Source organism: Diadema setosum, chromosome 13 (genome assembly GCF_964275005.1).
Source record: "Diadema setosum chromosome 13, eeDiaSeto1, whole genome shotgun sequence".
NCBI lineage: Eukaryota > Metazoa > Echinodermata > Echinoidea > Diadematoida > Diadematidae > Diadema > Diadema setosum.
Genome location: NC_092697.1, coordinates 20,985,301 through 21,010,431, shown reverse-complemented (window position 1 = coordinate 21,010,431; position 25,131 = coordinate 20,985,301). Strand labels below are relative to the sequence as shown.

Genomic DNA, 25,131 nt, shown 5'->3' with positions numbered 1-25,131 from the left:
AAATGCTTCATGGCAAAACTGCTTCATCAGTGTTCTTCCAATTCTCATGGAATTCATATTGAATGTTTGTCTTAGGATATAGGTCAGCATGACACATTTCTTGACGGTGACAAAAAGTATGTTGCCATGGTAACAGCTCACATATTATGAGCCAAAATGATGGAAAATTTTGTGTTGCAAACTATTTCCTCAGTTTTTGCCCAATTTCCATGAAACTTGGTACAGATGTGTGCCTTTGGTTGTAGATGTGCAAGACGCATTTTTCGACAGTACCCGAAAGTACGTTGCCATGGTAACGGCATATTAATGGCAGAAGATCAAGGAAAGATCTGGCGGATTTAACTACTTCCTCAGTTTTTTGACCAAAGCTTATGAAATGTTGTTTGGCGGGGGTATAACCAGTCGCTGTAGCGACATTTCTAGTTTTTTTTTTTTTTTTTTGAGGCTGTGATATTATGGCTGTTACCATCTAATGGGAATCTTACGTGATATAATGTTGCATTTCATATCCTTCGCCGCACTGTACTTGATACCCCACACACCAAATTAGAACAACAGCATCTTGTGACTGGCACATTACCATTCCAGGGCATATCCCTGTGTCTGTGCCCATTTCACCAGTTGTCATTGTTTGTTGTCTTTTATATTTGTCTCAATGTTGTCTTTTATATTTGTCTCAATGGTGCATGAATGTGGTGAAATATTTGCATGTTTACTCAGCTGGATATGAAAAAACCAATAGGGGGGTCATTAGAGTCACTTTTGCATAGCATGTAAGTTTTTGATTAACAGTTGCAGCTTGCCCCATTTTTGTCGAGGTGAGGGGAGACTAAGGGATCGCCTGCGGCGTCTGTCCGTCTGTCGTCTGTCCGTAACGCTACAAAAACTTCAATAACTCTTTACTCTTGGCTTCAATTGCAATCAAACTTCGAGGGAAGAGGGGTCATACAAAGTTTTACATTTTACCATATATGAAGGTCACCGTAAGGTCAAAGCTCACGGGCAGGGGTCAATGAACTTTAGGGCCCAATGTTAAGTTTTCATGGCATGTTTCTTTTTTGCCATAAATTTTTACCCTTTTATATCTCTTTTTATCTGTTATATCTCTCTTTTTAAAATCTGTTATATCCCATTCGCGTACAATTTCTTGTACGTGAATGGGCGAGACACATTATGGCACTTGCCTAGTTCTGTATACTGTACGAGCTGAAATTTTCGCGTACAGATATTTTCGCGAATTGCTACTAGGAGAACATTTTCACGTGTTGTTAATTTCGCGGTTGCGAGGTCTAACTGTGCTTATCTGTTCGCACGTTGTTATTTTCGCGGTTCAAAGGCGATTCGCGAAAATAAAACCACCGCAAAAATTTCAGCTCGTACAGTATCCTGTTAACCTTGTCAGTTGCTCATGCTGTTGGTCACTTTAAGCAGCTGCAGTGATCTACAACAAGAGAAGGTATCTAAAGTATAGTGTACTGAAATACTGGTTTAACTGGGAAGTGTACACAAGGTTTTGGATTGAGCTGATCTTATATTTAGACAGAGTGATTGGGCAGGAAATGGGGATAAATTCTTAACCTGGTCAATCAAGAAACACTTATATTCTACATAAGGTTTGTTCTGTTTTATGATTAAATAAATGATTCACTAAAGTATGAAGTCCCAATTTCTCCATCTTACAACTGTTAGGACCCCCCCCCCCCCCCCGCTTCCCTTTTCTATGAGAATCGGTTTAAGCAGATAATGGACTAAATTGTGGTCGCTTTTCATATAATTGTGTATAATTCCTCTGCAATATAGAGGTTTGATAAAATTATTCATGAAATTCATAAATACTGCTACTCTTTGATTTAAATCTTTAGGGTGGTATTCTGAAATCCTTCCTAAGAAGATTTTTTCCTTAGTGGTATTCTTAATATCTTCCTAGGTTTCATCCTAACTTTTTTTTTAAACTTAGGAAGAAACTTAAGAAAATGATGCAAATGAGGATGAATTCTAGGAAGATATGCAAATTTCTGATTTAGAAAAAAGTTTGTATTCTAGAATGCACTTAGGAAAGAATTTTAGGAAGATTATAAGGAAAGCCTCTACCTTGTTCTAAGTAAGGTGCAAAACATTGTGATGGGCATTTGTCATCAAATCTGCGCACAATATGTATTCTATATACATGTGTGCAAAATGGGCATGAAAAATAGGACATGCCAATTACAAAGCATAAGCATGCACAACAACCCTGCATTATGATAATACATTGTATACAATTGTCATTGGTTCTTTATGATAATTATGACATTTCATGTTGGCTTAAGAAAGAACAGTGGGCAGGGTGGATAAAGATAACCCTTATTTGCATTGAGAAGTTCCTAGGAAGAAATTTCAGGATACCAATTCTGTCTTTCCTAAGCACTTCCTACCTTTCTGACTTGGGAAGAATCTTACAAAGATTTTCAGAATACATGTACGACCCTTGAGTCTTATCTGGTTTGAGTAGTGGAAGCAGTGCTCTGCTCATTATACCATGCTGAAGACATAAATTTTCTAAAGTCAATGATCTACATGGTGAAACATACAAAAATTCATAATACTAATTTTTGCTTAAGAAACTATGAAGAAAAACTATTGAATTAATCGTGTACCGCAGATGTGCACCAGAAGGTATTGCTTGAAGTTTTAGATTATTTTTAGGCTGAGGTTAGAGCCAAGTCCATGGGGTCCTCATTATTATTATTTTTTTTTAGCTCACCTGAGCCAAAGGCTCAAGTGAGCTATTGCGATCGCCCTTCGTCCGGTGTCCGGCGTGCTTCGTCCGTCGTGCGTAAACTTTTTACATTTTCATCTTCTTCTTGAGAACCCCATGACCAATTTTCACCAAACTTGGCAGGTAGCATCCCTAGGGGGTTAGGAACTCAATTTGTTAAAATGGGCACCATGCCCCACCCAGGGGGGCCCCCAGGGGGGCCCAACCCCCCCCCCCCAAAAAAAAAAAAAAATTAAGGAATCTGTAAAAACCTTCTTCTCTAGAACCAGAAGTGATAGAGCTAAGTTGATACTATGAGTTAGTACATTGATGACTGTAGTTTCAAGTTTGTTCATGGCAGAATCAGGGGTGCCCCCCTTGGGACCCAGGGGAGGGGGGTGGGGAGGGGTCCTAATGGGGCCTAAATTATACATTTTCATCTTCTTCTTGAGAACCCCATGACCAATTTTCACCAAACTTGGCAGGTAGCATCCCTAGGGGGTTAGGATCTCAATTTGTCAAAATGGGCACCATGCCCCACCCAGAAACCCCCCAATATTAAGGAATCTGTAAAAATCTTCTTCTCTAGAACCAGAAGTGATAGAGCTAAGTTGATACTATGAGTTAGTACATTGATGACTGTAGTTTCAAGTTTGTTCATGGCAGAATCAGGGGTGCCCCCCTTGGGACCCAGGGGAGGGGGGTGGGGAGGGGTCCTAATGGGGCCTAAATTATACATTTTCATCTTCTTCTTGAGAACCCCATGACCAATTTTCACCAAACTTGGCAGGTAGCATCCCTAGGGGGTTAGGATCTCAATTTGTTAAAATGGGCACCATGCCCCACCCAGGGGCCCCAAAATGAAGGAATCTTTAAAAATCTTCTCTAGAATCAGAAGTTATAGAACTAAGATAATACTATGAGTGAGTACATTAATGACTGTAGTTTCAAGTTTGTTCATAGCAAATCCAGGGGTGCCCCTCTTGGGGGCAGGGGGGAGGGGTTGGGAAGGTCCAAATGGGGGCCTGAATTTTACATTTTCATCTTCTTCCTGAAAACCTCATGATGGATTTTCGTCAAACTTGGCAGGTAGCATCCCAAGGGGGTCAGGATCTCAATTTATCAAAATGGGCACCATGCCCCACCCAGAGGGCCCCAGGGGGGCCCCAATCCCCCCAAATTAAGGAATCTTAAAAAATGTGGGCCCTTATTGTACATTTTCATCTTCTACTTGAGAATGGCTGGTCAACTTTTAGTAGAGCTGTGAATAATTTAGATTAGTGACTACGTGAAAGGTGAACTTATGATACTCAGGTGAGCGCTAGACCCGCGGGTCTCTTGTTTTTTTGTTTTTTTTTTGGGGGGGGGAACTGGTTTTAAATTGTGAAAAAAAGCCCCCCCCCCCCAAAAAAAAAAAAAATAATAATAAAATTTACTCATATCTTGCAATGTTTCAAGATATCTCCATGAAATGTAGTACATAAAATTATGTACAGTTGTATATTCTGCCTGATCCTCTTGGGAGTCTTTTAGTCAAAGGTCAGTTTAAAAATAATGCTAAAACTCTACTATTTGATGATGAGCTTACATCATTTTTCTACATGCTGTGGAGATTTCTCAATGCATACATTTAAACAAACCAGGGATGCAACGTCTGTTGCGACAAAGATTGTCGCCCTGTCAAAGATTGTCGTCTGGTGACAATCTTTAACGCTTGTGCAGTTCCCAATTTTTGACCTCGATAGCGACAATTTATGATGGCAAAAAAATTGTTGCGACAAAGATTGTCGCCCCCGGCTCGGGATGGTTGCTCCGGTGTTATGCTTTGGTGGGATGGGTATGACTGGTAAGTTATGCGTATGTGTGGGTGTGTGTGTGTGTGTGTATGTGTGTGTTTGTTGGGAGCTGCATGGTAAAAAAAAAAATGTGCTGTGTATGATTTGTAGGTGCGTACAATAAGTGACTTGTTAGTTGTATACATGCGTTTGCGTATAGCTGTGTGTGTGTGTGTGTGTGTGTGTGTTTGGAGTATAATAATACAATACAGTGTATGTAGAAACTGTGCATGTGTGGTGGTTGTATAGTGGTAGTGGTTTGTTTGTCTGTGTGTATACGTGTGCCTGTATACGTACGTGTGTATGTGGGTATATACAGGGCTGCCACCCTTGAGTGAGAGTTTGGAGTGAGACACTGCGAGGGAGCGGAGCGACCGGGGGGGGGGGGGGGGGGGGGGGGGGAAGGTGTGGAAGGGATGGGGTGTCCCCCCTTCCATGGTAGGGAGCTTTGACAATTTTACATTTTAAATGGTGCAATCTGATGTATACTTTAGTCATGATTTGAACATATACATACATACATGCAAGCAGCATCAATGTACAGTGTACTTGAACTGGATTTGTAAGATATTAATAATGTAGTTCACTGACCATGAATAATTAAAGTTCCTGACTTGTAACTGCAGTATGATCCACCTCTGACTTTATTAGCTTAGTGATGTACTATAGACCACTATAGGATTAATTCAATGTGTAACAAAAAGAAAAAAAAAAACCCGAAACAACTACAGAGATAATGCAAATACATCAATGGGTATTGCATATTTTTTTTTCATTGTGTTTTCTTCTTTCTGTATCAAATACCATACTACATGCCAATATCAAATGCTATAGTCTCAGTCTTTAATTATATACTAACTTGTTGACTGACAAATGGGTTCATAATTTCAGACATGTATTAACTAAACATTTAATCGAATAATGAGTGCTTCATATAAATATACATATTGTTAGCCGTAAAACCCATCTATTCTGAAGCTTTGCCCTAGCTTTCATCATAGAAGCTATAGAACCAAAACAAAGCCCTGGGAGAGACTAAAAAATACAGCAAGTGCAGCTCTTGATTCACAAGGAAACTCTGGAATAGTTGTTGAATGCCACATGTTAAATACTATACTTCATCACAGATGAACTCTAATCACTTTGTGAGCAGGAAAGTTAAACTGATGCAATACCTACCAAAAGAAATACAAAGAATTAGAATCTTGGTATATGACACTGATGTAGCCTGAGGGGATTCAGGTTCTCAGAGTACTGCTGCCCATCCAAACTGGGGGTCAATTAGCGCAGGCATTAGCTAAACTCTCATCCAGTTAATGTCCATCCATACCGTGGGTCAATTAGCTCAGGCATATTAGCTAACCTCTCATCCAGTTATGTCCATCCATACCGTGGGTCAATTAGCTCAGGCATTAGCTAACCTCTCATCCAGTTAATGTCCATCCATACCGTGGGTCAATTAGCGCAGGCATTAGCTAAACTCTCATCCACTTAATGTCCATCCATACCGTGGGTCAATTAGCTCAGGAATAAGCTAACCTCTCATCCAGTTAATGTCCATCCATACTGGGGGTCAATTAGCTCAGGCATTAGCTAACTTCTCATCCAGTTAATGCCCATCCATACTGGGGGTCAATTAGCTCGGGCATACACTAGCTTCTCATCCATCAGTTAAAGGATGTGTACAGTTCTGGTCGAGGTGAGGATTTAGCTTTTAACGTTTTGTGAGATATTCAGAAACCACTTTGTGAGATGTCAAAGAGCATGCAGTTCTAAGGGGTATCAAACGTTTATTCGATGAAAATCGGTTTTGAAATGGCTGAGATATCTAAAAACAAGGTGAAACAAAGAGATCCTACTAAAGTTGTGGCATGTCGCCTTTTATTATCAATATTAGCACTTTTTTGGATATCTCGGCCATTTGAAAACCAATTTTCATCAAATAAATTAAAATTACATGCTCTTTCATATTTCATAAGAGGCTTTTCATTATCTCACTTAGGAATGTTCAAAACATGAATCCCCACTTCAACCAGTACTGTACAGTTCCTTTAATGCCCATCCATACTGGGGGTCAATTAGCTCAGGAATTAGCTAACCTCTCATCCAGTTAATGCCCATCCATATTGGGGGTCAATTACCTCGGGCATAAGCTAACCTCTCATCCAGTTAATGCCCATCCATACTGGGGGTCAATTAGCTCAGGAATTAGCAATAACCTCTCATCCAGTTAATGCCCATCCATACTGGGGGTCGATTAGCTCGGGCATTAGCTAACCTCTCATCCAGTTAATGCTCCTTATTATAGCTTGAGGTTGCACTCCAGAAAGACTGTAGTACCTCTGCTGGTGGCTCATACCTGAAGCAGGCTCTCCCTGTGCCATCTTGATGGTCATGATGGAGCTTAGGGTCCCATCCAAGCTAAGAGCATTCCTGGTCTCCGTCTTGTTGAGGCCAATGGACGAAAAAACCCTCTCAGCATCGGCATTGCTGTGGGGGAGGCAAAGTACCAGCTGGGCAACTTTCGCTAGCCGCTGGAACCTCAGCTGACCAGTTATAGGATTCTTCAGGGAAGAAAGATGGGCCCACAGCTTGTCTAAGCGAAGAAACTCTGGATCGATCCTCTTCCTTAATGGAAAACTCTTTCCTTTGCCTGGCAGAAATCTCCTTGTCCATCACCTAAAAATCCCTGAATTCCTCCTCTTCTTTGTCTTGCTCTCTTGGGCACGTGAATGGGAGCAGATGCTTGAAACTTAAAAAAAAAAAAAAACAAAACAAAACAACACACAGGAACATAATTGTAGCCCTTCATTAGTGTCTTAGTGCTATCAAGTGAAATAAATATGCATATCTTTAAAGTTGAGATATTCTAACAATATCATCTGCAGAGCTTAGTTGACTGATTGAATGTGATATTATATCACATTTATTTCCTTTAAAATACAAAAATATACATGTAGATTTACATGGTAACGACTATAGCATACATTATTTCAAGAGAAGCTTTGATGCAGGCGAAAAGCCAAAAATCTTGGCTTAGGATGGGTACGCCATTTCCATAGAAATTTACATTATTGACATGTGTTTATCTCTGCATTTTATTAAAGGAAATTGATAGTAGAAAATACAATAGGTGGGAAAGGGGAGAAGAAAGGTGGGCATTGTAAGTTTTTAAGTTCATTCAGATTTAAGAGAGTAAACTGATCACAAGTACTAAATTCAATTACTGGGTACAACTGACAAGTTACAGTAACAGCAGCATACATTTGATAATCAAACCGTCCGATGTTACTGCCCTGGAAAGGACTTTTACAATAGAGCACAAGATAGTAAGCAAATAATCACTGCTGGTGAAGGTGATGGGCAAACTCTCACTTCCGAGGCGAGCTGGATGTAGCTATCTTTCCGAAGCGAAGCTGAGGAAAGATAGCATGTACATCTAGCTCGCCGAGGAAGTGATAGTTTGTCTCATCACCTGCAACCAAAAGGTGATTATTTGCTTTATATTCCACATCTGAAACTTAACTATATAGAAAGAACTTCTCTACAAGAAAGAATTTTGGTTTAGAAATCAAGTTTTGGTTTGGAAACAGGGAAAGAAGTTCCGACTGCACTCAATACCTGTTTTAGCGTAGACCGCATAGCGCGTATCTTGCTATGCCTCTAGCTCAACGAGTAAGGTTAATTGTGACGTCACAAGAGAAGCTTGTGGTTTGCGCAAGCTAATTGTGACGTCACAAAAGAACCAAAGAAAGTTACAGTGTTGGCAAAATTTGATGGCAAAATTTGATGGCACTTTTTCGCGCGTACTAAAGAATATTGACAACGCATTGTGAATCTATGCACTGAAGTGATCAGCGAAACACAAAACTACCAACACTGCAAGGTGGTGATTGATGGGGAAACTACACTTTATCACGTGATTCACATTGGACCAATCCTACAGCAACATTCTTAGTATGTGGAATTTAATATAAAATGTCTGTGTTTGTTTCCATATCAATTACTTTTTGATGTGGATCCTTGTGACATCATTTAAGTTACATACACACCTGTCAATGAAGAAGAACACATCATCAGGTGAGGCTTCCATCTTCTGGTGCCAGTCAACAAAGATGGCATGCTTGAGCACAGGCTCATCGAGGGGTAGTCTTGACACGGCATAGGATACCGCCTCGCAGAAGAAGCCCCTTACTGCAGTGAAGAACTTCTTCACCTGAGAAGCGCTTACGTCCCCACCTCCCAGCAAACGGTTGAGGGTACTCGAGTGGTGAACCCCATATAGACAGGCTGCCATCTATAAATAGAATAAGTGAGCAATAATTTTTATCACTACATGTATTTGCAATTGCATAATTCCACACACATTATGAGGAATATTAATTGTACTGGAGTAAATAATCATTTTATTTCAATATACCTCGTTAACATTTTTTCAATCTTCATGTGACAAAATAATGGTCATGTTACATTTAGGTGGTTGGCTATTTATTTAATCAGTATATTTGTAGCGTTTGTCCTGACAGAAAATAAGTTACTGTACTACATACCAGGCAGCTGGTTCTCCTCTGTTTTGTACTGGATGTCTGACACCTTTATGTCCTTCATTTTTTCCGGTTTCACGAACTTGCTCATGAGCTTCTGGATGTACAAATGTATCTGCAAATTAAAATGACAATTTATCTCATAATATACTATAATAATTATACATTTTCCTTCTTTAAATGTATAAATGTGCAACGTTGGGAAAGTTTGAGAGTATGAGGATGGAGGGTCTGGTTAGTCATGTGAGTACAGGTAAACTGGCAAATGGGAGTGCTCATGCTTCAGAAACATTCCTGGTCCTCCAAAAGATAATTTGGGAACTCCCAAAGTATTTCAACTTAATGAACAGTATTATTTTCTTGTCTGCAACACCCAAATGATCATTTTATGTTCAGATTTATTTTCAGATAAAATTGCAGCCTACACACCTGCCTATGCAACTGATGCACCGGTGGTTCTTGACGTTGTAGGAGAAGATTGTAGTCTGTGAGTGCTGGCAAAGTTGCCTGGTAGAAGAGCAGATGGACCTCAGTCATAGGGTCGGAGAAGCGTTCATTCAGGCGCCTGAATCGAGCTTGGCTCTCGTCTTAAAAAACAACAACAAACAATTGGTGTTTTTATCATGTTTATAGTTTAAATACTAAGTGGTTCAATGAAATAATTACTGAAATATGTCTAGTAGTAATACTTAATTACTCAATAAATGACATCACCATGAAAAACATTTACATCGTGCACTGCTCCAATCAAGTGTGGAAAGTTATATTTTTCATTTGATAAAAAAGGTGGATTATGATAGGAGATATTAAACATTGATATATGTATATTTTTATATGTACCATCATAAAACAATAAATTATATCCATTATCTTTTGATGAATTAAAATGTACTTACTGCTTGATTTGAAGTAGCTTGCAAGTGAAGTGTACAATTTCAGTGTACGGTTGACTGCCTTTTCTAGACTCAGCCATCTTGTCTGCACATAGTTCACCATTTCCATGTACTCAGTGTCACAAAACTGGCACAACGGTTGAGAAAACATATGAAATGGAAAATTACAGAGATTTGGCTTGCATTTATCACTCTTTTTTTAGAGGGCTTAGAAACTATTGTTATTCATCATAGTTGGGGGCCTAAGGGCTCAAAATGGGTTGTTTGGTTCAGATTCTTCCAAAAGCACCAAATTTTGCTCATAAGCCCCTTGTACCATACTCTTTCGTTTTTTGATGGGCGCCAAGACTAAAAACCCTTGGGGCCGCAATATTTATAAAATCTAATATGGCCGCCATCTGGGTTGAAGGTCCACTGCAGTTACAAATTGAAAAGGTTGATTAAAGTTATGAATCCCATGTAAACGATTTTACGGGGTTAGAGAATGTGATTTTAAATATCATTTCTGCAATTCAAGGTCACTATCACCTCTCAAGGTCACTTTCAAGGTCAAATAACACATACGTTCCTCGCTATGTGCTACCGTCGGATTGGGGGGCGTCGACATTACCTCCCATGAGACCCGCCGTAGAGGGCGAAGCAATCAATATTGTGTGGGCGTAGCCTCGAGATCGCGTCCCTATCAACCTTAATCACGTTTGAATTTTCTTCGGCAAAACCACATTTTTCCACGAAAATCAGCTCTTTCAGGGATCTGATCGCTATATAATCAGTGCCAATGTAATCAAAATAAGAACTTTCTATGAAAAAATAAGCAATGATACCGAATACACATCACAGACTATCGAAATATAAGCCAAACACGCTGCGTCTCCTGAACACTCATGGCGGAGACCATCAAATGTGCCGGACGCCTACGTCTTTACAATCACGATCAATCACTCGTAAATTACTTGTAATTTTGTTGTTTTGCATAGTGAATTATTTTTTGTGTGTTTGGTCTTTGTGCTAGTTTGTATCTCTGGGTCTTAGGAAATCCATATTCACAATTAATTTTTATCCTCCGCATTTTTTAGTTGAGCTATCTTCAGTAGAAGTAGACATTGTTTTTCAATAATTTTCTTCATGGACCACCATTTGTATTGTGTAACACAGTTGTGTCGATTCTGTTGGCAACGTCTGAAACCTCACAAGACATCTTATTTTGTTTCTAATTATGCTTCACTTGTAAAAGAGCGGTTTGACATTGATTTAAGCGGAGACAGTCCAGATATTCATCCATTGAAATTTTGTTCTAGTTGTTATTGTTTTGTTATTATCAAGAGGAACAGGGGGTGGGAACCAAAGAATGACTGGGGGGGGGGGGGGGACATCGGAGGGTGGGGGTATGCACAACTTGCGCTTGGCATGAAAAAACAACAAAAGAGGGGAGACCACCGAAAAAGAAGGGTGGGGGGGGGGGGGCCTGGGAGACGGCCTGTAAACAAATGTAGAGCTCATTTTGAGGAGATGTGTGATGATGTCTGTATTCCCTGTAAATTCAGCTCTGAATGTTTCAGTGTTGTGCCAAGTTCTTTGTTTCTTGTGTGCCCTGTGTGTAAGTGTGTTGTGTCGAGTCCAGTAGAAACTCCTTGTCACCATTTGTTTTGCAACCATTGTCTTGCTGTCGTTGTTCTGTGATGATTCTGTCAAGTGTTGTGTATGTCAGAAATTGATGAAATATGATGACACACATAAACCTGGGCAATACATTTCATCACTTATCAACAATCTACAACTTGTATGCAACAAATGCAATGTACACCTTCCACATCAACAATCACAAACACACACATGCACAACATCAGTACAGGCAACAACAGCACCAGCAGATCATACTTACACAAAACCACACAGTCTGGCACACATGTCTCCTAGAGAGAAAGCAATCATAACAGCTGAGCTTGTTCGCGAAAAGTTACGAGAGTCAGGGGATGGTGACACAGCTGAAATCCACATACCCGGTCAAAGCAGAGTAAGAATCAGTATTTTATTCTTAAATATTGTACATGTGTCAATGACAAATATTAACATGTGTATCATCCAATCCTCTGATTACTTCACACAGTAATAGCTATAATTCGATCATACCTCAGATCCAGCACTTTCAAATAAAAGAAATAGCTCTCGTAATAATCACACTCACTACCAAGCATGTTTGTAGTTTTGGACCCTTGAGACACTCGGTTCGTAATAATCTTACTGTTAATTTGAAATCACATTTGTGAATGGCATTCAACAGTTATACTTTAGTTGCTGAGCTTGTGTATTGTACCGGGTAAACACTGCTCCTGCAAGCACATTTTGTTGGTCAAATGTTAAGACCAGCATGCACCCAGAATCAAGCAAAACTTTGAAAACACCTCCAAGCTACAATTTCCTAATGAAAATATCAGAATCATGCTTCCAGAATCTAATGCTAATCTGCTTTCAGACACGGAATTCTGAAAAAAGATTTCTTTTAACAGTAAACACATGAAAGATATTTCTACTGTCTGAAATCCATCGTAGTTATTATCAGTTCTGAAGACTACCATTACCTACAAGCAGTGTATACATACCAGGTACCTGAACAATACGTCATCCTAGTTTAGCCTACCAGTAATTTGAATATACCGGTACAGCTTCAATGGTGTTATGTTCAGAGTATGATTTTAACTGTACTTCACATTTGCCACCATATTACAGTTGTACTAGTAGATTTCCTATCAAGTGATTTTCTTATTGCAAGTCTATTTTGTGAGCCTATATATGAAAGCAAGCTCCATTACAAAATCCATATTGAATGAAATAAGTAGGCCTATATAACATTTAAATATTATCAGTATCCTATATAAATCAAGTGTGCTTGAGTTATAATACAAAATACTTATCTCATTGTTTTAAATATAATGCTTTGCATTTGAGAAATAACAACATAAAGCTATCTACTTCATTTCCCACATCATTGAAGTGACTATATTATTTTCTACAGCCTATGATCACAAAGAAAATTAAGACACCGTCCGTCTCCAGGAAAACATGTGGAAGAACAACAATGAGAGAGCGAACACACCTCCTACAAAAGATTCGCACAGAAGTCTCTGGGCATGCATCAGATGAGCAGCTGAAAGATGAACTGAAAATTGCAAATCTCCTTCAAGAACCATCAAGATTCCCAGCAATGACCTGCTTCAGCTGCGGAGCTTCTTTGGGCTCAGCTGGACGAGATTAAAAAAACTGAAAAGGTAATTAGAGATTAATTAGTAATAATAAATAATAATAATACATTACATTTGTAATGCGCTTAATACAATGTTTCTAAGCGCAAAATTAGTGCAACTTTCATTCTATAAAAATTATAGTAAAATTATGCAACACTTACACAAACCAAACGTCATATCCACAATCCAAATCTGTCACAAAAATTGATAGATAAATAGACAAATGAATAAATAAAAAAATTACAACATATCAAAAGCTCAAAACAAAATACAATATGTTTGTTTTTGTAGATGGCTACACAACAGGAAAATCAAGACTGGACATGAGCGAGGGGTCCGGAGATTAGAAGAAAATCTGGTCAATGACAATCTCCTTGGAGAGAATGTACCATTCCTCATCACGAAAGAGGACAAGACACAAGAAGTGCAGCTCGCCCCATTGGTCAGGATCAAAGACTTACAGAGGAAAGTCTTCACCTTATTAGATCACTATGACCAGTAAGTCGTCTATTGATGTATCAAAGTATAATGTTACCCTCTTCTTATTACGTTTTCCTCTGAAATTCAACTCAAGATGAATATTAAGTGGTTATTCTTCTCATATGTAAAATATATAGTTTTATAAGATGAAATACGTTTTTGTTGAATGACTTTTTCTAAAAGTTTAATGGATCAGAAAACATGACATTCCTCTATGGTATAGCGATAACTCGTGTTAGCTTCAGCAACTGGGCACTCTGATTCAACTTTACTCCATCTGCAGCTCTTATAGATTAAAAAAAAACAAACTGAGACAACAGATGTTGTAGTTTTCATTATACAAGACTACCAAGTCAATCTTGCTCTTTCTTGATTTGACCCGTCACATACATAGTGTGTATATATTGCCCAGTTGATGCTCTTTATAACCTACCCCCCTCTTGATTGCTTGTATCATTTCAATTTCTTGAAAGTTGATACTAGGATACGTCTATGCACTTCCTTGGATCCCTATGATGCCTAATTGTACAAGATTGACTGCAAATCTTGACATCATTAATGATTATTATTACAATTGGCTTTTGACAGGTTGGGAGAACTCACTTGGCACGACACCATACCAAGCGATGAGGTCTGGATCAAAATTGGTGGAAACAAGGGTGGCAGGACATTTAAACTGATTCTCCAACTAGCGAATGTTAGTCGACCAAATGCCCTGGCGAACACCCAAGTTGTCCTTTTCGACGGAACTGACTGCATATACAATCTTGAGGTGGCGCTGGAGCATCTACAAGGACAAATCAATGATCTCGCAACAGCCACCTGGCGGTATGAAGCAGTCTGTTATCTACAAAAAAAAAATTAAAGAGTGCATATCTTTAGAAGCCATTACAATGGAAGATCCAGGCGGGCAAGCATTGGGCGCCCCCCCCCCCTTTTTAATTTTTGTTCAAACAAAAGAAGTAAATAGAAAAAATGGAGGGCGCTTGCACCCCCTTTAATTTTGTAAAGCCCCCCCCCCCCCTTCAAATGAACTCCTGGATGCGCCCCTGCATTATGACTATTCCATCATTCAAATTTCAAGTTGAAATGCATTCTGTAATGATGAACATTGCAAGTCTTATTGATTACAGCATGCACCTGTCACACTATGCCTACATTACTCAAAAGTTGTCACACAACTTTAAATATAAAATATATAATTTCTTTTATTCACAGAGGGAGGAAAGTACGAGTGTTTGCTATGGGTGACTATGAGTACCTTTGCAAGGTCTAACGGAATCACAGGAGCTTCTGGTATGAACTCAGTAGAAGTTTTATGCTCATGTAACTAACAAATAATAACTTATAAGAATTTTAATTTTTAGATTGAAAATTCTTTCTTAAATTACTCATCTGAGTATTCCTTTTATAGTCATGATACCAAAATATATGAAGTCTTCATGCAAACATTACAACAAAGTAAGCTATCCTGAATGGTTAATATATCATGAAATTAAACCTCTGACAGGATGCGACCATTTAAAGATTTTGTGTAATTTAGTTCATGCACCGCGTAAGTCAGCAGGTATTATCTCTATGGATACGTATAAACCATATTCTGCACTTGTGTTGACAGCATACACACACACAAATATTTTTGTATACTACATACCTGCATATAATGTTATCTCCCAAAGTGACAGAAATTGGTGTTAACAGATTCGTTTCTAAACCTTTCGCATTTCTGGAAAAACACGGCCGGTCCTGGCAAGACGAATCTTTACACGTACATGTACCTGTAATGTTGATTCATAGTTGATTTTGCATATCCTTTCCAAGGTCACAACCAGCATACAAACATGTACAGTCACCTTATGGAGGGTTGCAACTTGGAGTATCTTCATGCGCAATGTGAAGTCATAGGCTTATGAAAGAATAAGATCTTTTTAGATGAAGAACAAATCAGCAGCAACAACTGTGTAACGAAATCAAATAATTACATTTAATGTATATGCAGCTTGAATTAAAGAAACAAAATATAACAAAGGAATTGGCATCATATTGGTGAATATAAAATAAAGTTTACAAAAAAGATGCTGAGTGATATTCTATCTCCAACCATATAATGATTTCTGTAAGGAATTCCAGCAATAGCAATAATTTTTGCCTTGTTGACAGGTATGCCCTCCAGGCCTCCACATATCTTTGGGTATCTTCCTGAAACATTGGAACACCCTGGTTTCCAGGTGTCACCAGCTGGACCTGAGAATAGACGAGGTTCTAGCTGCAGGAGCCACCAAACAAGCAGTGAGCAACAAGGCCTTCGAAGAGGAGATCAGGAGGAGAGCACTGCTGGAGAGATCGAAGCAGCTTGAGGAGGCAGATGACCTCGTTGACCAACATAATATGATCTGTCTCCTCTACCCTGAAGCAGCCCCACCCCCTGTCATCTTGCAATCAGCTGAAGAGAAGAGGGCTGAAAAGAAAAGAGTGGTATGTATTTTGTTTCATACTGCAATTGAGTAAGTGAAGAGCCACAGGCAATACATCCAAATGAAACTTCATTATGATCATAGGACATGACAATAATCAGTGCAGTTTAGCATTAATGCTTACTTCAGTTATAATCTCCTAGTGTGTGTTTCTAAACTGTTGATATCCCAATTCATTCATTTCAGGACAAAGAGCTCTCAAAGCTTCAGCCACTCCCCGAAGCCAATGGTCCAGTCTCCGCAGGCTTAGACAAGCGCCTGCAAAAAATCGCAGTTCAGCGGCAAGCTTATCATGGCAAGTCTTTCGTCGGCAACCATGTACACAAATGCCTCAAGGTTAGTGCTGCCTAGAAACTTCTGAAAATCAAACATCTCTGACATATTATAAATGCAGTCAAACCAATAGTAGGTAACACAAGCCTCGTACAAAAAGGCAAAAATAATAATAATAATGATAATAATACATCTAGGGTGCATTTTCATAGAAATTCTAAACATTGTAAGCCACTATAATGTTATTGGCCATTTTGAATTTATCTACAGCACAGGATTTTAGGCATTTCATCAACAGTGAAACCTTCTGGAGTAGCACACAGCAATGTTTAATGGCACATTTTTTTCTTTATAATTATGATCTAAGCAGAATGCCAGTATTTGAACAGTTTTTGATTTTAAGTAATTCAACAACCCATATGGAAATCTCAGGAACTTCAATTTCTATACCCACATTAACAGCCATCCAATCTGGAGTTCATTCTCGAGTCCGTGGCCGAAGAGGTTACCAACGTCTGCCCTGAGAGCGAAGATCTGCAGAGGGAGGCAAGGGACATCATTACCTTGCTTGAGGGCGTTTTCATGAGATTTTCCAGATGCCATCACATCTTCAATGGGGAAAGATTTCCTGATGAGCAAACCATAGATGAACTTGGTAAGAAATAGAAAAATTTGTAACTTTAGAGTAACATTTGCGTCAGTGAAGGCCCAAACGGTAAGTTTCAAACAGTAAGTTTCAAATAAGGGATTTTGATACTAAATTCACATATTAAGAAAAAAAAAACAGAAAGAAAAATCAATAGGAGTACGTTGTTATATAATAGTGATACAATAGTATATGAAAAGTTAGCACAATGGGTTGTTTATCTGGAATTAGTAAAAGCTAGAAGCTTTGTGTAGCCATTTTCAGTGGACTAATGATCAACTTCTCATTCAGGTCTCCCTTAATCTTGATATGGTATACAGATTAATTGCACTTATCAACTGATGAACAGGCAAATGCCTACTGGCATTGCATGCTATGCATAATTCTTTCTAGCACAGTCTTCCGATAACTAAAATGCTACTGCCATGTTTTCAGATAAGTTTTTTACATTATACCCTGTGATAACTGTTTTACTTTCCACATAGCAAATGAAACATAATGTCATTTCTATGCAGCAGTGCAGTAACTCGATTTAAAGGTCTAAATCCCAGTTACATACATCATTTCTCCTTAATATAATTCTTAGACGGACACATCAAGGAGTACATGTCATTTGTCAGAGAGAACTTTCCTGGGGAATCCATAACACCGAAGCAGTATCTACTTGAACATCATGTAGTGCCATGGTTGCAAAAGTGGAGGGCGTCCTGTGGAACCATGGGCGAGCAAGGAGGAGAGGCAGTTCATGCACAACTGAATGTCATTACTCGTGATCTGAGAGGTTACAATGATTCGCTGAAGAGAGCCATAGACTCTGTGAAGCACCAATGGGTGCAAAGTAACCCGGATGTATACACCATGTACACACAATCTTAGATTATTTTAAGTGAGGATTCCAAAAAGGTGAAATGGGTCAACCAAGTCAATTTTTAGTTTTTCATATTTCCGGAAAGAGCTAGCCTTCTTCTAGATTATTTGTAAGTTTGGGATCATAGTTTGGGATAATGAATGGGAAAGTGTGCTTTTCTGCAGTTTTTCTACAACCCATCATGGGGGGAGAATAGATCAGATATGTTTTTAGAGTCCCCTTTTCATTTCTTTAAACGGTTTACACACTCTTCACTGTCGTGTCCAATAACTTTTGACAGAGTAACTCTACTGCTTTGAAAGTTGGCATTAATCATGGACAGAATGTGTTGATAGAATAATGATAATCCCTTCCTTGTTGTTGCTCCAGTGGTCTACTTTTGTTTTGCCCCTTTCATTGCACAGCTAGCATGGCATGGTAAAGAATAAGCGCTTGAATAGACCCTGTACTTCAGAGCCTCTTTTGTATTTTTCTATTGTAATTTTCATGAAAACATAAATTTGTGTGGAATTTTCTACCCTGCATAGGGAAGTAAATATATTTGAATAATGCATCTATTTGGGGAATGCTTTGAGAACTGCATAAATCAAGATTATGTGTAGAAACTACTGTAGACTGTATTTGGATCAAGATTTAAAGATTCAAATTTAGAGTTGACGTGTATCGGTTCACTGTTTACTCTAGCAGACACAAAATATTGACTTGTTTGACTAACTCAAGAAAAGAGTGTATTAAGATTTTGAGAACTGCATAAGAGTGTAGGAGAACTGCATAAATCAAGATTATGTGTAGAAACTATTGTAGGTTGTATTTGGATCAAGATTTAAAGATTCAAATTTAGAGTTGACGCATATCAGTTCACTGTTTACTCTAGCAGACACAAAATATTGACTTGTTTGTCTCCAGGAAAGAGTGTATAAAGGTCTTGAGAACTGCATAAATCAAGAGTATGGTTAGAAACTACATGTATACTGTAGATTGTATTTGGATCAAGATTTAAAGATTCAAATTCAGAGTTGATGTGTATCAGTTCACTGTTTACTCTAGCAGACACAAAATATTGACTTGTTAGACTAACTCAAGAAAAGAGTGTACCGGTATTAAGATTTTGAGAACTGCATAAGAGTGTAGGAGAACTGCATAAATCAAGATTATGTGTAGAAACTACTGTAGATTCTATTTGGATCGAGATTTAAAGATTCAAATTTAGAGTTGATGTGTATCCTGTTCACTGTTTACTCTAGCAGACACAAAATATTGAGTTGTTTGTCTCCAGAAAAGAGTGTATTCAGATCTTAACACAGATCTATCTGGTGGAGAAACTTTGCTAATCAGCAGCCATATGTCTGAAAAATTGTAGCAAGAATCATTACTTCTTTGTTAAATGTGATGTTGTAAAAATGAGTCAAGAACACTGCCCACGACATGTTTTTTAAAGTGGACTGGGGCTAGTTTATATTTCTGGTGCCATTTTCGGGTTTTTTCGCCTGACAAGCAAAGAAAAAAACTCTGATACACTTTCTGGGTATAAAAGGGAGGAACAGTGGCACTCTATGTCTTCATATATGATGTGAAAGAAATGCCCCCCCCCCCCATCCCTGAAGAAAGTGTTTCACTGCCTTGGCTAATATGCATGGCATATTGTAATAAACGCATTAGTCTACAACGGAGTTCAGTGTGATCTCATTAATTGTTCTAGATCAGTATTGAATATTTGACATTGAATCATCTATTGATTGTAAATACTGCATTTTGTGTGCCAACATTGAAAGAAATACGTCTGAAAAAAAAAAAGATCTTGTGCCATCTGAACATGCACCCCAACATTAAACAAGAAATTTGCTTATTTACTGGAACGATTTGTATCATGCAATTATACTGAACAAAGTTAAAAATCAATCAACAAAATATCACAATAAAATGTTGTTTGGTAGACGTTACTGATTAATTCAGTTGATGATGTCAAAGACTAAACATCTGTCATCTCATCATGAATGACAAGATACAGATAAAATTGAATCAAATAGATGGTATAGACACTAGAGTAAACTCTGCTCCTACTGTATGTTTTAATGTTTATTCCCATAGAAAAGATGACGGAATCTAGAACACTACCATCCAGGATACATGTAGGTCTTGTAAATTATGTTTGTCTAGGTATCTATTTCTAGCTGACAAAAGCTGGCACAGTATCTAGACCTATAAAGTGATTGAATGATGTATCATGTGGATCAGCTATATACGGATATTGGTTATTGCATGTGGTAAGGAATTCCAGTATCTGGTGGTTCTTGGGAAGAATGAATGTAGATGCGGATGTGGAACCAGTCTTAACTAACCAGTTGACGTTAGACGGTTCTATATGTTAGGACATGAAGCGTAACCTCATCACACATCGTACATCGTAGACACGCCATAACATTGATCTATGCGATAGAAAGAGACAAAATAGCATGAAAACAGCCGTCATCACGGTCAACGCGTGTACAGCTGTACGTTAGTCGTTACATAGCAAAAATTAGCATAGTCTACACACACGCTGCGCGCAGTCACACAAGGCGAACGAGGTGGGACTAAGTGCTTAGCGCCGACGTAGCCGCGTAGTGTTGTATCTACGCGTCGGCGAACGGCACTTTTTACGTAGATCGACAGAAATCGTACATGTTATTCCCTTTTAAAATTAAAATCACATTGGCTCCTGGAACTACCATGCCAGAAATCACACAGTCACAGTGCAGTACACAGCAAAGAAAAGAGAGTAATCAATAAACACACGCAAAATCACTGTTACTTACTTTCTTTGTAGAATTCCATCATTGCAATCACGTACGTGAAATCGACGTCACCTGGCGCTAAAAAAACAGCAATTTACGGAATCTTCATTGGTTTTAGGCCTCTATTTGACGACCAAAAAAATGCGGAGGATGAATGAAAGTTCCCTCAGTCAAACGGTGTGGTCGTAATTTCCGTCAAAAAGTAAACAAGAGTTCCTTAAAAAAAATCCATATTTTTTTATAATAAAAAGGTTTAAAATAGATAAAAAATACGATAAATTATTCAATATGTGTTTTGTGGAAACATATACTTTTTATCAATGTTTTGTTAGTTATATTGGCAAAATCACAGTCTCTTTGTGAAAGAGCCTTTAAGACTACTGAGGGTACGGAGACTACTTATACATATTCATGAGCACTATCCCTTCACTCATTTTCATTGGTCAATCCCTCAAAGAATGGGTTTTGTTTATATTTCCCAGCTGTCAATCAGCTGGTTCGGACCACCGAACTAAAACATAGTGGAATGCGTGTCCCTATTCCCAACATACACGAGACCGTGCAGCCAAATAACGTGCTGCGTCGCCATTTTGTTAGGGCAATTTTTCCTTATATGGAGTGCACGCTTAGGCGCGGTCAGACTGGGCCACTGGTACGCGCGCAAGCAAGAGTACGCCGTCCAGTGGCTAGTGATTATGACGTAACAATGCACGTTTGTACATGATGATGGTCTTGCGCTTCGGAGACACAGCCATATAAGGAAAAATTGACCTAACAAAATGGCGGTGGTAGCAAGTTTTGGTGGCTGCGTATTTCCTGGGTGAACACGCATTCCACTATGTTTTAGTTCGGTGGTTCGGACCATAGAGCTGTATTTACATATCGCTATAATAATAGAGCTCTATGGTTCGGACACTCTTGAGTGTTGGGTACTGATTTGCGCATGCGCGCCTCAAAATGGCCGCACCCCCAAGCTGATGCGCAAGGAACGTACGTGATAAGGGCCAAATCAGGCATTTCGGGCATTTTTCAAAATGGCGTCTGTGAGCATTCAACTGCAATTCACTAGTACCCCTATTCTGTCCCATTTGTCATCTCTTCCATACTCCTTCAATGGTCAATTAGGGCCAAGAGCGGTTCCATCCCCCTACATATTACCAATAATGATTATGACAAATAAATAAACAATTATGATATATCTACATATATATATATATATATATATATATATATATGTGTGTGTGTGTGTGTGTGTGGCCGCCCCAGAAGGCGCCCATCTTGGCGCTCATCAAAAATCGAAATAGTATGGTTTGGACTACATGTGTGCCAAATTTTGTTGCTTTTGGAAGAATTTGAACCAAAAATCCCTTGCACCCCCCACTATCACTGAATATAGTACAATGTATTATTCAAACGCCTACAAACAGTTTTGTTGCATTCTGTTCCAAGCTTACCCTCAAGTCCTGCCTTCCTCTTCAAGCTTCCTTAAACCAATAGGCCAGATCTACTGCCAGATCTTCCACATCAAAGTTTGTCAGCTGCAACAAGAGCAGCCTGAAAATTCATTTGTATTTCATAATTTTCATCTCATAATTTATGACTTGTCAAAGTTGATCATTGTCAGATAACAGTCAAAGAACAGTTCATGTTTTTATTCATTGCAATAAGATTATAATTGCTGACAGTGGAGTGATTCAACTTATAAAAGAGCAGACCAAAAACAAATATTGTGAAAATATAATTTAGATGATATGGTACATTACAAGCCAAATGATTTTAACTTACCTTTGCATAGGTATTTCCAGCAGCATGTGCATTAATGTGAACCATATGGGCTGGGCAGCCATGGACATACACTTGAGGATTGAAGTTCAAGACTCTTGACTTGATGGAATTCCTAATTCCCATATTAACACGGGCATTATATTGTCAAGGGATAAAGCGATGCAGTTTTGCCATGGAATTTCATTGTCTGGGAAAACCTGGTCCATCTTTTTGGAAATTTTCGTCAGCGATGGCAGCTGCTGTACCTTCTGTTGTGCACATATCCAGGAAGCGATACACGACCCCATGGTTTATGTCAAAGATTTTTACAGTCATGGGGTTCATTTTCTTCAAGCCTGAAAATAAAGACAGGAAGAAATTAAGTTGTATAAGTTTCAGGAATAGAACATCCCTAATATAATCTGGTTACTTGTTAGCTTTCTTCAAAGTACATGTACAATTCTCCATAGTAGTTGGATTTAATTTTTTATTCTTCAACACTTTTCAGAAGAAAAATACAGCTGAACTATATTAGGCACCGTTCACATATCTGGTTTTCAAAAGCATGTTTAATAAAAGGTTGACTTTAAGTGGTGAGAATGATTATGGTTTGAATATTATAGATTGTTTTCTTCTTATTAAACATGTCAATGTTGTTTATTTTCTTTTTTATGAAAGCTTACAGTTGAGTAATGACAGTGTGTTACATCACTTCAGAGCTGAAATAGACATACATGTAATCTGTAAACTTACCGGTATCATTTGACCCGTCCGTCGATAGGGAGAAAGGCTGCTGTTGCAACTGCTGCACTGTCTTTCGACAGTGCAGTATGGGGCTAAGGCTCGGTTCACGATGCATGACGTTTTTGCCCGTGCAGACCTGTATCCTGTAGCAACGGGCGAGTCAGGTAAGCACTCCTTCACGAGGGGACTGAGGTGATCAGCAAATGCCAGGGGCACGTTGTGCTGCACCATTGTCATGGCCACTTTCACTTCTGCTCTGCGGATCTGAAAAAGATTAACCGATGGACATCTTGTCTTATTATTAGGGGGTATAGGCAGGCCAGGTTTAAAATTTGTATTATCACTGACAATTTCTTACAGCTGCATGACAAATAATTTATATCAAGTGTTTGGGTTAACTACAATGAATCGGACGAAACTTTTCAATATTTCTGTGTCCTTTTGAAGGATAATTACGGTAATAAAATCTTTAGAATATGTCTCACCCTTTACGCAAAACTTTTTGATTTTTTATTTCTGTTACTGTATAGCATAATTGTGTTATGTGACAAATCCACTTGAAACCAAATGCTCAAGACGCACTTGTGCAATATTTTTGCTCACCAGTATGAGGGTGTCAAAATATGAATTGATAATTGTTTATTTTCATGAACAATTCCTGAAAGAACTGTAAACAAAATTATATAAGATAAGTGTTATAATCAATGTTAATTGATACTTGCCTTGGTCTCTGAGCTAGACATTTCCCTGTTACCAGTTTGAACAGTGAAGTGGGTTATTCCCCGCGTTTTTTTTTTTTTTTTTTGTAGCCTCTCCTTCTCCTTGTGGCCGTTGCTAGAGATGTGGCGCTTGATGTCAAATAGACCTTGGTGAGCACATGATAACTCCTGGCTGCAAATATTGCATCGGAAGTGGGCAGCTGTGGTCCCCATTCTTATGAAGGGCCAAATTTCAGACCATTCTTTCTTAAAAGAAGACTTGTAGGTTGCTGCACCTCGTTTCCCCCTTGGTTTGACCTTTGGTTTGACCTTTGGTTTGGCGCCACTAACCTTGACCTGTTTAGCAACAATCCGAGTGTTGTCACTATCAGTGTCACTGCCTGTATCCATCCTCTCTGTCTCATCTTCTTGCGACATCTAAAATGATAGAAATTATCGTTCAGTCCTTTGGTTTTACTAATATTGTCAATTCTACTTGTCCCTATCCTCCCCCGAATTGTTTTCGTTTCATAATGAACTTGTTTTTCAGGATAGGCATGGAATTCTGTAATATGATTTGAAATGAAAAAAAAAAAAGCTTTGACTTTTTAATATAGGGTCGTATACAATAATTCTTGTATTGGCGGACCCTCAGCCTTTATCAATGAAGCATGGCTTTTTTTTTTTTTAGACCCTGCTCTAGTGCTACACAAACTAAATTTGCATATCGTTGGTCCTATCATAAGAGGGTGGGGACGTTAAAGTGTACTACATTGCATTTTTTTTGGGGGGAGGGGGTGGTATCAGCTACGAAGGGATAAATGCCCTTGTAATTTTTTAACCCATAAGAAAAAAATGAGGACACATATAAACACATTTTCTTCAGTGAGGGAACTTGACTATGAAAACCAATGAGACATAGCATAGGCCTTTTAGTTTCATGAAAGTTTTGAAAAAAATAATTGGGTAATTATTTGAAATTTCATAACCCCAAATTATGCCCAAATAAGCTAAATTGTACAAAGTACCACTAAATTATCTGTATGTGGGACTGTATGCAGGTCTTTGGACGTGGTAATATCAATCATATGGACCTAGTTGCCGTCTGAATCAATAACTAAGCAGGTGTGGTGAAACAATAAATACTAATTCCAGTTTT

The 25,131-nt window shown here is 38.6% G+C and overlaps 1 protein-coding gene, 2 long non-coding RNA genes and 1 pseudogene across 4 annotated transcripts in view; 1 reads left to right on the top strand and 3 right to left on the bottom strand.

Moving 5' to 3' along the window:
* Window positions 1-25,131, top strand: part of LOC140236957 (CXXC motif containing zinc binding protein-like) — a 56,926-nt gene that overhangs the window by 20,364 nt on the left and 11,431 nt on the right. The window lies entirely within an intron of this gene.
* On the bottom strand, window positions 6,720-24,410 carry LOC140236473 (uncharacterized; annotated as a pseudogene).
* Window positions 12,009-15,632, bottom strand: LOC140236876 (uncharacterized). Its single transcript, XR_011901804.1, has 3 exons — window positions 15,386-15,632; window positions 14,335-14,578; window positions 12,009-13,267 (listed from the first exon to the last, which is right to left on the bottom strand). It is a non-coding gene; the product is annotated as an uncharacterized lncRNA (long non-coding RNA).
* On the bottom strand, window positions 15,642-20,928 carry LOC140236877 (uncharacterized). 2 transcript variants are annotated; one of them, XR_011901805.1, is made up of 3 exons: window positions 20,788-20,928; window positions 16,933-17,106; window positions 15,642-16,189 (listed from the first exon to the last, which is right to left on the bottom strand). It is a non-coding gene; the product is annotated as an uncharacterized lncRNA (long non-coding RNA). The 2 variants fall into 2 exon arrangements; XR_011901806.1 differs by having other exon boundaries at window positions 16,933-17,012.